We start from the raw sequence: 11,986 nt of genomic DNA, 5'->3' as shown, positions 1-11,986 counted from the left end.
GCAGGTGTAGAAGCACGGTGGCTAGGAAAAACTCCCTAGAAAGGTCAAAACCTAGGAAGAAACCTAGAGAGGAACCAGGCTATGAGGGGTGGCCAGTCCTCTTTTGGCTGTGCCGGGTGGAGATTATAACAGAACATGGCCAAGATGGGTCCAATAATAATAACCAAAAAATGGCAAAACGGAAGGTGGATACTGAGAACCGGGGGTTTCAAACAAGGTGGGAGTCGGAGTATATGTTCACGAAGGTAGCTGGAAAACCTGTGTGTCTTCTGTGTGGAGAAAGTGTGGCGGTACTGAAAGAGTATAATCTGAGACGACATTATGAAACGAAACACGCGGACACACACGCGGACGCAACTGTCAAGGCCAGTTTTATTTTGGCAGAAGAGATCGCTAAATCAGCCCGGCCATTTACGGAGGGGGATTTCATCAAAAACTGCATGATTAAAGTTTGTGACGAAGTTTGCCCAGAAAAAAGGCAACTCTTTTTAAATGTGAGTCTGAGCAGAAACACCATTGCCGAGAGAGTAGACCAGTTGTCCATCAATCTAAAAGAGCAGCTTGTGAAAAAGGGAAAAGATTTTATTGCATATTCCTTGGCTGTGGATGAGAGCACCGACATTTCTGACATTGCCCAGTTGTCAATTTTCATCCGCGGAGTGGACTCCAACCTAAGCGTGACAGAGGAGTTTTTGGCTTTACGTCCTATGCATGGCACAACTACGGGGCATGATTTGTATGAAGAGGTGTCAAGATGTGTAAATGAGATGGAGCTGCCTTGGGAAAAACTCGTGGGTTTGACAACCGACGGAGCACCTGCGATGTGTGGACACAGGAGCGGACTGGTGGCGAAGATACGGGAAAAGATGCAAGAGGAAAACGCGACAGGTGAGCTGACAGCTTATCATTGTATCATACACCAGGAAGCGTTGTGCGGTAAAGCCTTGAAAATGGAGCATGTAATGAGCATCATCACGCGCACAGTTAACTTTATCAGAGCCAAAGGTTTGAATCACCGCCAGTTCAAGGCATTTCTGACGGAGTTAGAAACGGAGCATGGTGATTTGCCTTATCACACAGAGGTGCGATGGCTAAGCCAGGGAAAGGTGCTTCAAAGATGTTTCGAGCTTCGTGAGGAGATTTGTCTGTTCTTGGACAGCAAAGGGAAAGACACAACACAACTCCGAGACGAAATGTTTCTGTGTGAAATGGCTTTTCTGTGTGACATTACGAGTCATCTGAATGCAATAAACTTGCAGCTGCAGGGTCGGGATCGTGTCATCTCTGATATGTACAGTACAGTGAAGGCATTTAAAACCAAACTGACTCTGTGGGAGACGCAGATGCGGAAAGAAAATTTGAGCCACTTTCCCAGCTGCCAGACCATGAAAGAGAAGCTCTCTACCAGTGCGTTCCCGAGCACACAGTTGGCTGATAAAATAGGTATGCTTGCCGCTGACTTTCGACGCCGATTTGCTGACTTTGAAGCACAAAAAAGCAGGTTGGAACTGCTCGGTAACCCATTTGCTGTTGACGTGGAAAGCTCACCACCAAACCTCCAAATGGAGTTGATTGACCTCCAATGCAATGATGCACTGAGGGCAAAATATGCGGCAGTGGGTGCTGCGGAGTTCGCCCGTTTCCTCCCCGGCACAATGCCCCAGCTGCGCATCCAGGCTGCTCAAACGTTGTCTATGTTTGGCAGCACATACCTGTGTGAACAACTGTTTTCTTTGATGAACCTGAACAAAACATCACACAGAAGTCGACTTACTGCTGAACACCTCCACTCAATTCTGAGGATTTCTTCAGCTCAGAGCCTTACCCCGAACATTGATGAACTTGTGGAAAAGATGGGACACCACCAAGTATCACCCTCAACCTCAAACAAGTGAACATTACTGTGCAATCACATATTTAGAGTTTTTACTCAGTTCAAGTTTAAAAGTTAAAATTTAATATTTGTTTTCACTGCATGTTACTTCTCCTTAAACAAAGTGTTGTTTTTGATTAATAGATTTTTGCACTTTATTTTTTTGTATTTCAATCCAATTATATTTTAAAAATATTTCAGTTGAGTGGATGATAGAAAATTGCTATTATTGTTTTTTCTTTGAAGTAAATTTAGCCCACTTTTGCTAAAATAGAAAATATAGTCTACTGATGGTGCCTTGAATACCGGTTTCTTTCATTTAATGTTCATGTTATGGGGATATTTATATAAAGGAAATTTGTCTTTTGTGTCTGTTGAAAATTAAAGATTACTGACAGAGCCATAAGAAAATATTGCTTTATTTATCTGATCATATTGTAATATATTTGTTAGGTTTTCAGTAGGTTCAATTAGGTTCACTAGACTATATGCGTCATTTAAAAATTTTTCAATGAACATTCGAACAGTCCGGCCCTCGTCTTGTAGCTGATTTTTTTATTTGGCCCTCCGTCCATTTGACTTTGACACCCCTGTTGTAGAGGGTGCAACAGGTCAGCACCTCAGGAGTACATGTCAGTTGGCTTTTCATAGCCGATCATTCACAGTATCTCTACCGCTCTTGCTGTCTCTAGAGAGTTGAAAACAGCAGGTCTGGGACAATGTTGCACATCCGGTGAACAGGTCAGGGTTGAAACTGGAGCAGCAAGTAGTCATGGGCCAGGTAGTCCTGAGGCATGGTCCTAGGGCTCAGGTCCTCCGAGAGAAAGAAAGAAAGGGAGAGAGAAAAAGAGAGAGAATTAGAGAGAGCGTACTTAAATTCACACAGGACACCGGCTAAGACAGGAGAAATATTCCAGATATAACAGACTGACCCTAGCCCCCCTCAACAACTATTGCAGCATAAATACTGGAGGCTGAGACAGGAGGTGTCGGGAGACACTGTGCTCCCGTCCGATGATACCCACGGACAGGGCCAAACAGGCAGGATATAACTCCACCCACTTTGCCAAAGCACAGCCCCCACACCACTAGAGGGATATCTTCAACCACCAACTAACTATCCTGAGACAAGGCCAAGTATAGCCCACAAAGATCTCCCCCATGGCACGAACCCAAGGGGGGGGGCGCCAACCCGGACAGGAAGATCACGTAAGTGACTCAACCCACTCAAGTAACGCACCCCTGCTAGGGACGGCATGGAAGAGCACCAGTAAGCCAGTGACTCAGGCCCTGTAATAGGGCTTGAGGAAGAGAATCCCAGTGGAGGGGAACCAGCCAGGCAGAGACAGCAAGGGAGGTTCGTTGCTCCAGTGCCTTTCTGTTCACCTTCACACTCCTGGGCCAGACTACACTCAATCATAGGTCCTACTGAAGAGAGGAGTCTTCAATAAAGACGTAAAGGTTGAGACCGCGTCTGCATCTCTCACATGGGTAGGCAGACCATTCCATTAAAATGAAGCTCTATAGGAGAAAGCCCCGCCTCCAGCTGTTTGCTTAGATATAAGGACAGTAAGGAGGCCTGCGTCTTGTGACCACGATGTACGTGTAGGTATGTACGGCATGACCAAATCGGAAAGATAGGTAGGAGCAAGCCCATGTAATGCTTTGTAGGTTAGCAGTAAAACCTTGAAATCAGCCCTAGCCTTAACAGAAAGCCAGTGTGGAGAGGCTAGCACTGGAGTAATATGATTTTAAAAAATGTTGGTTCTAGTCAAGATTCTAGCAGCTGTGTTTAGCCCTAACTGAAGTTTATTCGTGCTTTATCCGGGTAGCTGGAAAGTAGAGCATTGCAGTGGTCTAACCTAGAAGTGACAAAAGCATGGATACATCTTTCTGCAGCATTTTTGGACAGAAAGTTTATGATATTTTCAATGTTATGTAGATGGAAAAAATGCTATCCTTGTAACAGTCTTGATATGTTCTTCAAAAGAATGATCAGGTTCCAGAGTAATGCCGAGGTCCTTCACAGTTTTATTTGAGACGACTGTACAACCATCAAGATGAATTGTCAGATTTAACAGAAGATCTCTTTGTTTCTTGGGACCTAGAACACTCATCTCTGTTTTGTCCGAGTTTAAAAGTAGAAAATAAACATTTATCCATTAGATAAAATAAAGCTATATGCTACATGCCCTGGCATCACAGAAAGCAAATCATCAATTTGATAGTCAGCCGCAAAGACATGTCGCAATTTCAGCACCATGGGCTATAGGAGTCCATAGTAGTAAATACTATGTTTATACTTTGTGAGTTTTATTTATTTTAGGGGCCAAACTCCGAACTTGCATGGGGGTCCAGAGAACCTGTGTTCCGCCAGTGGCCACATTACTAAGGAAGGCTCTGGGAAATTTCCCAGAGCCCCTCGTTTCCCAGAGCCGTTATAGCGGTAAGATCATCGTTAGAACCATCTTACGATTTATCTTTAGTAGACAATCTGTTTTCCAGAACCTTCATTCGTAACGTTGCTCTTAAAAACCTTTGAGCCAGACCACTCGTAGAGCAGCCAAAGTGCATCGTTAGATGTTTTTTTCCCTTCCGTGTCACTTTATTAACGGTAGATCTCCGTTAAACATATAATCAAGATGTTTAGGCTAGGTATATGTCTGAAATGTCCCCGCTGATGAACTTCAAAATGAAGTTGACTACAAACAAGGGAAAGATAAAAGGATGCTTCATATGAAAACCAAGATGACTGCATTACAAGATAAATAGGCTGCATAGGCCTGGAAAGTCACTTCAAAAAGTATTCAGACCCATTTACTTTTTCCACATTTTGTTACAGCCTTAATCATTACAGCCTTAATCTAAAATTGATTAAATATCTAAAACCCTCAGCAATCTATCCACAATACCCCATAATGAAAATGCAAAAACTGTTTTTTAGAGGTTTTTGCAAATGTATGACAAATAATAATCAGAAATACCTTATAAGTGCTCAGACCCTTTGCTATGAGACTCAAAATTGAGCTCAGGTGGATCCTGTTTCCATTGATCATCCTTGAGATGTTTCTACAACTTGGATAAATTCAATTGATTGGACATGATTTGGAAACAGGACACACCTGTCTATATAAGGTCCCACAGTTGACAGTGCATGTCAGTGCAAAAACCAAGCCATGAGGTCGAAGGAATAGACTGTAGAGCTCCGAGACATGATTGTGTCGAGGCACAGATCTGGGGAAGGGTACCAAAACATTTCTGCAGCATTGAAGGTCCCCAAGAACACAGTGGCCTCCATCATTCTTAAATGGAAGATGTTTGGAACCACCAAGACTCTTACTAGACTGGCCGCCCAGCCAAACTGAGCAATCAGCGGAGAAGGGCCTTGGTCAGGTAGGTGACCAAGAACCTAATGGTCACTCTGACAGAGCTCTAAAGTTTCTCTGTGAAGATGGGAGAACCTCCCAGAAGGACAGCCATCTCTGCAGGACTCCACCAATCAGGCTTTTATGGCCTGACGGCCAGACGGAATCCACTCCTCAGTAAAGACTATCAGACCATGAAAAACAAGATTCTCTAGTCTGATGAAACTAAGATTAAACTCTTTCGCCTAAATACCAAGCATCACGTCTGGAGGACAACTGGCACCATCCCTTCGGTGAATCATGGTGGTGGCAGCATCATGCTGTGGGGATGTTTTTCAGCAGCAGGGACTGGCATGCTAGTCAGGATTGAGGCAAAGATGAACTGAGCAAAGTACAGGGAAATCCTTGATCAAAACCTGCTCCAGAGAGCTCAGGACCTCAGACTGGGGCGAAGGTTCACCTTCCAACAGGACAACGACCCTAAGCACACAGCCAAGACAACGCAGCATTGGCTTCAGGACAAGTCTGGCCCAGCCAGAGCCCATACTTGAACCCAATCAAACATCTCTGGAGAGACCTGAAAATAGCTGTGCAGTGACGCTCCCCATCAAACCTGACAGAGCTTGAGAGGATCTGCAGAGAAGAATGGGAGAAACTCCCCAAATACAGGTGCGCCAAGCTTGTAGCGTCACAGCCAATAAGACTCGAGGCTGTAATCGCTGCCAAAGGTGCTTCAACAAAGTTCTGAGTAAAGTGTCTGAATACTTATGCAAATGTAATATTTCAGTTGTTGTTTTTTTATAATAAATTGTATAAAAATGTAAAAAAAAACTGTTTTTCCTTTGTCGTAATGGGGTATTGTGTGGATATTGATGAGGAGAAAAAATATTCAATCAATTTTAGGCTAAGGCTGTAACTTAACAAGATGTGGAAAAAGTCAAGCGGTCTGAATACTTTCCGAAGGCACTGTATTTCAATCATATTGAGTTTAATTTTGCCAGTCGACTCTAGTCAACATTTTGCCTCAATATGTTTCATGATGTTTAACAAGATGTGCGCAATATGCCCAATCTGTGATTTAGTGCATTATTATTGGGAAAGTATAATAAGCCTCCCACCTCAATATTTGCAGCCATATGTGGTAATTTCTCTCTAGGAGCTGATCCGTAGTCAATATTGTGGAATAATGTGGAATAATGTTAAGGTAAGATTTGAGTGGAGATGGCTGATCCGAGAGCAGCATTGCTTTTCTTTTGACCCTTTCAGTGTTGACACATAACGAACGTTCTCTCTACATGTTTGTTCCGGAAGCACTTAAAAAGTTGGCTCATAAAAAACCATGCAACCAGTACTATCATCATCACAATGTTTAAGTTACATGGGGAACAACTGAGAATCTAGGCCCTTACCCTTTTAATCTGTATTAGATGTAGATTATTGCATTGCAATATTAAACAGTTTCTCTCCAAAAAGTTTAACTTTCATGTTATCGTCTGGGGAGTTTCTATGCTTCTTGTATCTACGTATAACTTTTCTGTCACGGACAAAAAAGCACAACCCACATCCAATCCACAAGGTTCCTGTAATAATTTGCAAGAAATACAACTGTATAGTATAATAGACCCCATCCATTTGTGAGGGATGAGTCATGTTTTACTTTGCAATCACCTTATCCTTGGTGAGAAATAACATCTGCTTCTTTTCTGCCGAGCGATTTTCTAGGCATAGAAACGGAATACTAAAGTATGCCTCGCCATGGTCAATATTCAAGATGACAACCACACAAGTAATAACAAAACATCTCCCGAATTATTTTAGGGAATAGTTCAGTTCAAATTCCAACAACATGGGATGTCATCAGCATTCATCACCCCTCAAATGAGATGATATTACTGACAAACAAAAAGATAGAAGCACCTCCAGCTGACTAATGCCTCCCGTGCTCATCTCCTGTCTTCGCCACAATCTTCCCCGGGGAAGGGGGGGGGGGGATGTGGCGACACTCACCCTGCAGTTCTCTTCTCTCTCTCTCTTTCCTTACTCTTATTGCACTTGCTCCCTACAACAACGCAATATTATCTCTCGCTACAGGCCTCAATGCACAACTTCTAAATAATGAACAACGCTGGACAGAAGCCTGTGTGGCCACGGCTAATCCTGCTATTATTTCTGTTTCATTGTGCAAAGTGTTCATTACTTCCGTCTCCTCCAGCCCAGGGCGACCAGTATATATTTGTGTCGCTGCATTGTTTTGCTGCCATAAAGACCAGATTAGCAATCCCGTAGGTAAACTGGTACTGTGTGTATTCATGTGCTAGGCATGATTACGATACATTTCTTTCTTTTCATTTCCTTCTCAACCATCTTGTTTTTCAGATACAATAAACGGTGCATATTGAGAAAAGCCCACGTTTCATTTACAGACATGTTGTCATGGCACAGATATGCATGTCAACGTTTTCAAACGTTCTACTTCAGGTTCTTAACATTCAACTCAACTAAGGTGTCACTGTTTGCCGTCTGTTTGTCAGCAATCAGAGCTACAGTATATTGGATCGCACTGAGGGAAAGGGAACCCTTCAGAGAACAGTTTGCAGGGCCACATTTATTTCAGAAAGGAATCAGATTATATTTCTTTCTCTAGTGTGACTGTGATTTAGCATCTTCTTCATAGCTCTTTAGTAGGCCTTTGTTGTACAGGGTGATACCTGACTCATGGAGGGGAGAGATGACAGCTGAGTGTGAGTCAGCAGGTAAAAGAAAAGAGAGAGAGCAGGAGGAGTTCAATCACAATACACTGAGCCAACAAAACATTATGAACACCTGCTCTTTCCATGACATAGACTGGGAATCCAGGTGAAGTATGTGATCCCTTATTGATGTCAATTGTTAAATCCACTTCAATCAGTGTAGATGAAGGGGAGGAGACAGGTTAAATAAGTATTTTTAAGCCTTGAGACAACTGAGACATGGATTGTGTATGTGTGCCATTCAGAGGGTGATTAAGCAAGACAAAATATTAAAGTGCCTTTGAACAAGGTATGGTAGTAGGTGCAGGCGTACCGGTTTGTGTCAAGAACTGCAGCGCTGTAGGGTTTTTCATGCTCAACAGTTTCCTGTGTGTATCAAAAATAGTCCACTACCCAAAGGACATCCAGCCAACTTGACACAACTATCTGAACCATTGGAGTCAACATGGTCCAGCATCCCTTTGGAACGCTTTCGATACCTTGTCGAGTCGATTCCCCGATTAATGTTCTAGGGCAAAATGGGAGGGGGGTTGCACTGAATATTAGGAATGTGTTCTTAATGTTTTGTACACTCAGTGTATAATTATTCTTATGGCTGGGGGCAGTATTGAGTAGCTTGGATGAATAGGTGCCCAGAGTAAACTGCCTGCTACTCAGTCCCAGTTGCTAATATATGCATAGTATTAGTCGATTTGGATAGAAAACACTCTGAAGTTTCTAAAACTGTTTGAATGATGTCTGTGAGTATAACAGAACTCATATGGCAGGCAAAAACCTGAGGAAAAAACCCACAAGGAAGTGGGAAATTTGAGGTTGGTCGTTTTTCAACTCATTCCCTATTGAAGATATAGTGGGATATTGGTCATGTTGCACTTCCTAAGGCTTCCATTAGATGTCAACAGTTTTTAGAAACTTGTTTGAGGCTCATAAGTGTTCTTTGAGTCAGTGGTCTGGCAGAGTGCCACAAGGTCTTGACGCTCGTTCATGTGAGAGTTACCTCGCGTTCAATTGCTTTTCTAAAGACAAAGGAATTCTCCGGTTGAAACATTATTGAAGATTCATGTGAAAAACATCCTAAAGATTGATTCTATACATCGTTTGACATGTTTCTACGGACTATAAGGAACTTTTTTTCCTAGTGAATGCGCTTTGTGAGGTTGGATTTGTTGACAAAACACGCTAACTAAAGTAGCTATTTGAACATAAATTATGAACATTATCGAAAAAACAACAACATTTATTGTGGAAATGGGATTCCTGGGAGTGCATTCTGATGAAGATCATCAAAGGTAAGTGAATATTTATAATGTTATTTCTGACTTCTGTTGACTGCACAATATGGTGGACATCTTTTTGGCTTGCTTGGTCTCTGAGCGCCGTACTCAGATTATTGCATGGTTTGCTTTTTCCGTAAAGCTTTTTTGAAATCTGACACAGCGGTTGCATTAAGGAGAAGTGTATCTAAAGTTCCATGCATAACACTGTATTTTCATCAACATTTATTATGAGAATTTCTGTAAATTGATGTGGCTCTCTGCAAAATCACCGGATGTTTTTGGAACTACTGAACATAACGCGCCAATGTATACTGAGATTTGTTTTATATAAATATGAACTTTATCGAACAAAACATGTATTGTGTATTGTATTGTGTATTGTGTAACATGAAGTCTTACAAGTGTCATCTGATGAAGATCATCAAATGTTAGTGATTAATTCTATCTCTATTTCTGATTTTTGTGACTCCTCTCTTTGGCTGGAAAAATGGCTGTGTTTTTCTGTGACTTGGCTCATAATTGTTTGTGGTGCTTTCGCCGTAAAGCCTATTTGAAATCGGACACTGTAGTGGGATTATGTTTTTGAGGAATTTTATTATGTTATCTGTTGTTTTGAATTTGACCCCTGCACTTTCACTGTCTGTTGTCATATCGATCCCGTTAGCGGGATCTCAGCCCTAAGAAGTTCTCTGAAGAGAAGAATGCAGATAATTTTATCATCTCAATCAACATGACCAGAGTTTGCTCCAAAATATTTTTATTGAGCAAAATCACAATGATATTGCAGCTGGTTGCCTTACAATTGTATGTTGAATCAAAATAACTTAACTCTGAGTCACTTCAGTGAGTGAAGGTGATTACGCCAATCCCTATTTCAAAACCACCAATTTACCCTTAAAAGTAGGTATTTATAAGAGTTTGTCATGGTTCTTCTGAGAGAACTTGATAAGCCCTCTTAAGAAAAAAGAACAGGACAATGTGGTGGCTTAAAGCAGAAAAGTCCCTGACATGATGTTAAAGTGGTGTAAGTAGGATGTTGAACTGAGAACTTCGATGTGACATGCTGTCTGTCCCCCTGTCCCCTTCTCTTAAGAGTTTACAGGCTTAAGTCGAATAGCTGTGATGAATACCACATTGGCTATGTACACAGGCAGCCCAATTCAGACATTTCGCTAATTGCTCTTTTGACCAATTAGATCAGATAAAAATAAAATAATAATTGGGCTGCATGTGTAAACTCGCCCATAGCGGCTTGCTGGGTCTCTGTGAGGACATGCTATCTCTTTTGATGTATTGGACTAATATGTTCGGACAAGAAGGTCCTTAGCTGAGGTATATGCATTTGCTTTGACAGCGCTTCTACTGTATAACTCATCACATGGCAACTTTGGAGCATTGAAAACTTTTTCATACAACATTTTCAATAATTGAAGCTTAACTGCTGTTTTCTACTCGCATTGATTTCTATGAGCCACTATACAGCAGTGAAATCATACAAAACGGCAGAAGGAAATGGTTGGAGTTACTGTAGAAGTGCTTTCCAACAAAATCCACACTACCATCGCTGGATTCACTGCTACATGCTGACTGTCTTTTCTTAGCTCTTAATTGGCCAATTATCGCAGCTCTGAAGCGGATCAATGGAGACCTGCCAGACCAGGCTCCTGACACAATGGGAGGTGGGAATGGTGTGACAAGATGCTTGGAGACTCTTTGAGGAGAGGTGGCAGGTCTTGGCAAGTTTTGCTGAAGTCTGTATTTCTCCGGAGCAACAGAATATAACAAAAAAGCTGTCCACTGGAAAGGCAGAATAGCCACAAGTCCTCTTTTGTACAAAACTGATAAAATGGTTTGATTGGATGTGGAACATCTTTCCCAATGTGGTGTGGTGTAGAAGATGAGGTTATGTTAGTTCAGCAGCAAAGGACATGCAGTGAGGAAATTGAGAGACTTAGGTTGAGACATCCATACAGTACATCCATTATTGGAATGGGATTGGAGTGGAGATGTGTGTGTCTGTGACATTTAGCACATTTATCCCACTTTCATTTATAATTAGACTATTCATTATATGTGGGAGCAATTATGTGGCTGACTTTTAGCTCATTTGTCCTTCATTGTATCTGTCCAATACTGTATTTGCATAGTTAATGCATAAACCAAAGTGTAGGAAAATATAAAAGCTCATAAAGCCTATGGAGTTACTAAGTACATGCATAGTATGGTCACAAGAAGTTTGAGATTGACATTTTCTTTGTAAAGATGCTTCACGGAAACACTGATGTCATGTTTTCCTCATGCTGGCAGTTTACCTATTACAAATGCTCTGAAACACTTCCCATTCTCTGTGCTAGTGATGCATTTATTTTTTGACTCGTGGAATGTGATAAGAGGATTGTTAATCAGTAGAGTGGTGAACATGGCTTCCCATCGCTCAAATAAGTGTGACAAGAAGACAAGAAGTGCAGCTCGGTTTGGTGTGCCTAGAGTGAGGATATCCAGAAACCCTGAGCCAAATCATGTGAATGGCAGATGCATTGTTTGCATACAAAATGGCACCTTATTACTAATTACCACAATTTTTTTTATTTCTTTTTAAGAATAGGACAAGTAAAGCCAGGATATATCTTCCCTAAAGAAGGGACTCTCCACAATGCGCTCTGCTTTTGAGCTCTGTATTTCTCAGCAACTGGAAACGTGTTTTTACAATCTCTTGCGCCC

The sequence above is a fragment of the Oncorhynchus clarkii genome, chromosome 31 (assembly GCF_045791955.1).
Source record: "Oncorhynchus clarkii lewisi isolate Uvic-CL-2024 chromosome 31, UVic_Ocla_1.0, whole genome shotgun sequence".
Classification (NCBI taxonomy): Eukaryota; Metazoa; Chordata; class Actinopteri; order Salmoniformes; family Salmonidae; genus Oncorhynchus; species Oncorhynchus clarkii.
The sequence above is the reverse complement of the archived record's forward strand: the minus strand, read 5'-3'. Positions refer to the sequence as shown.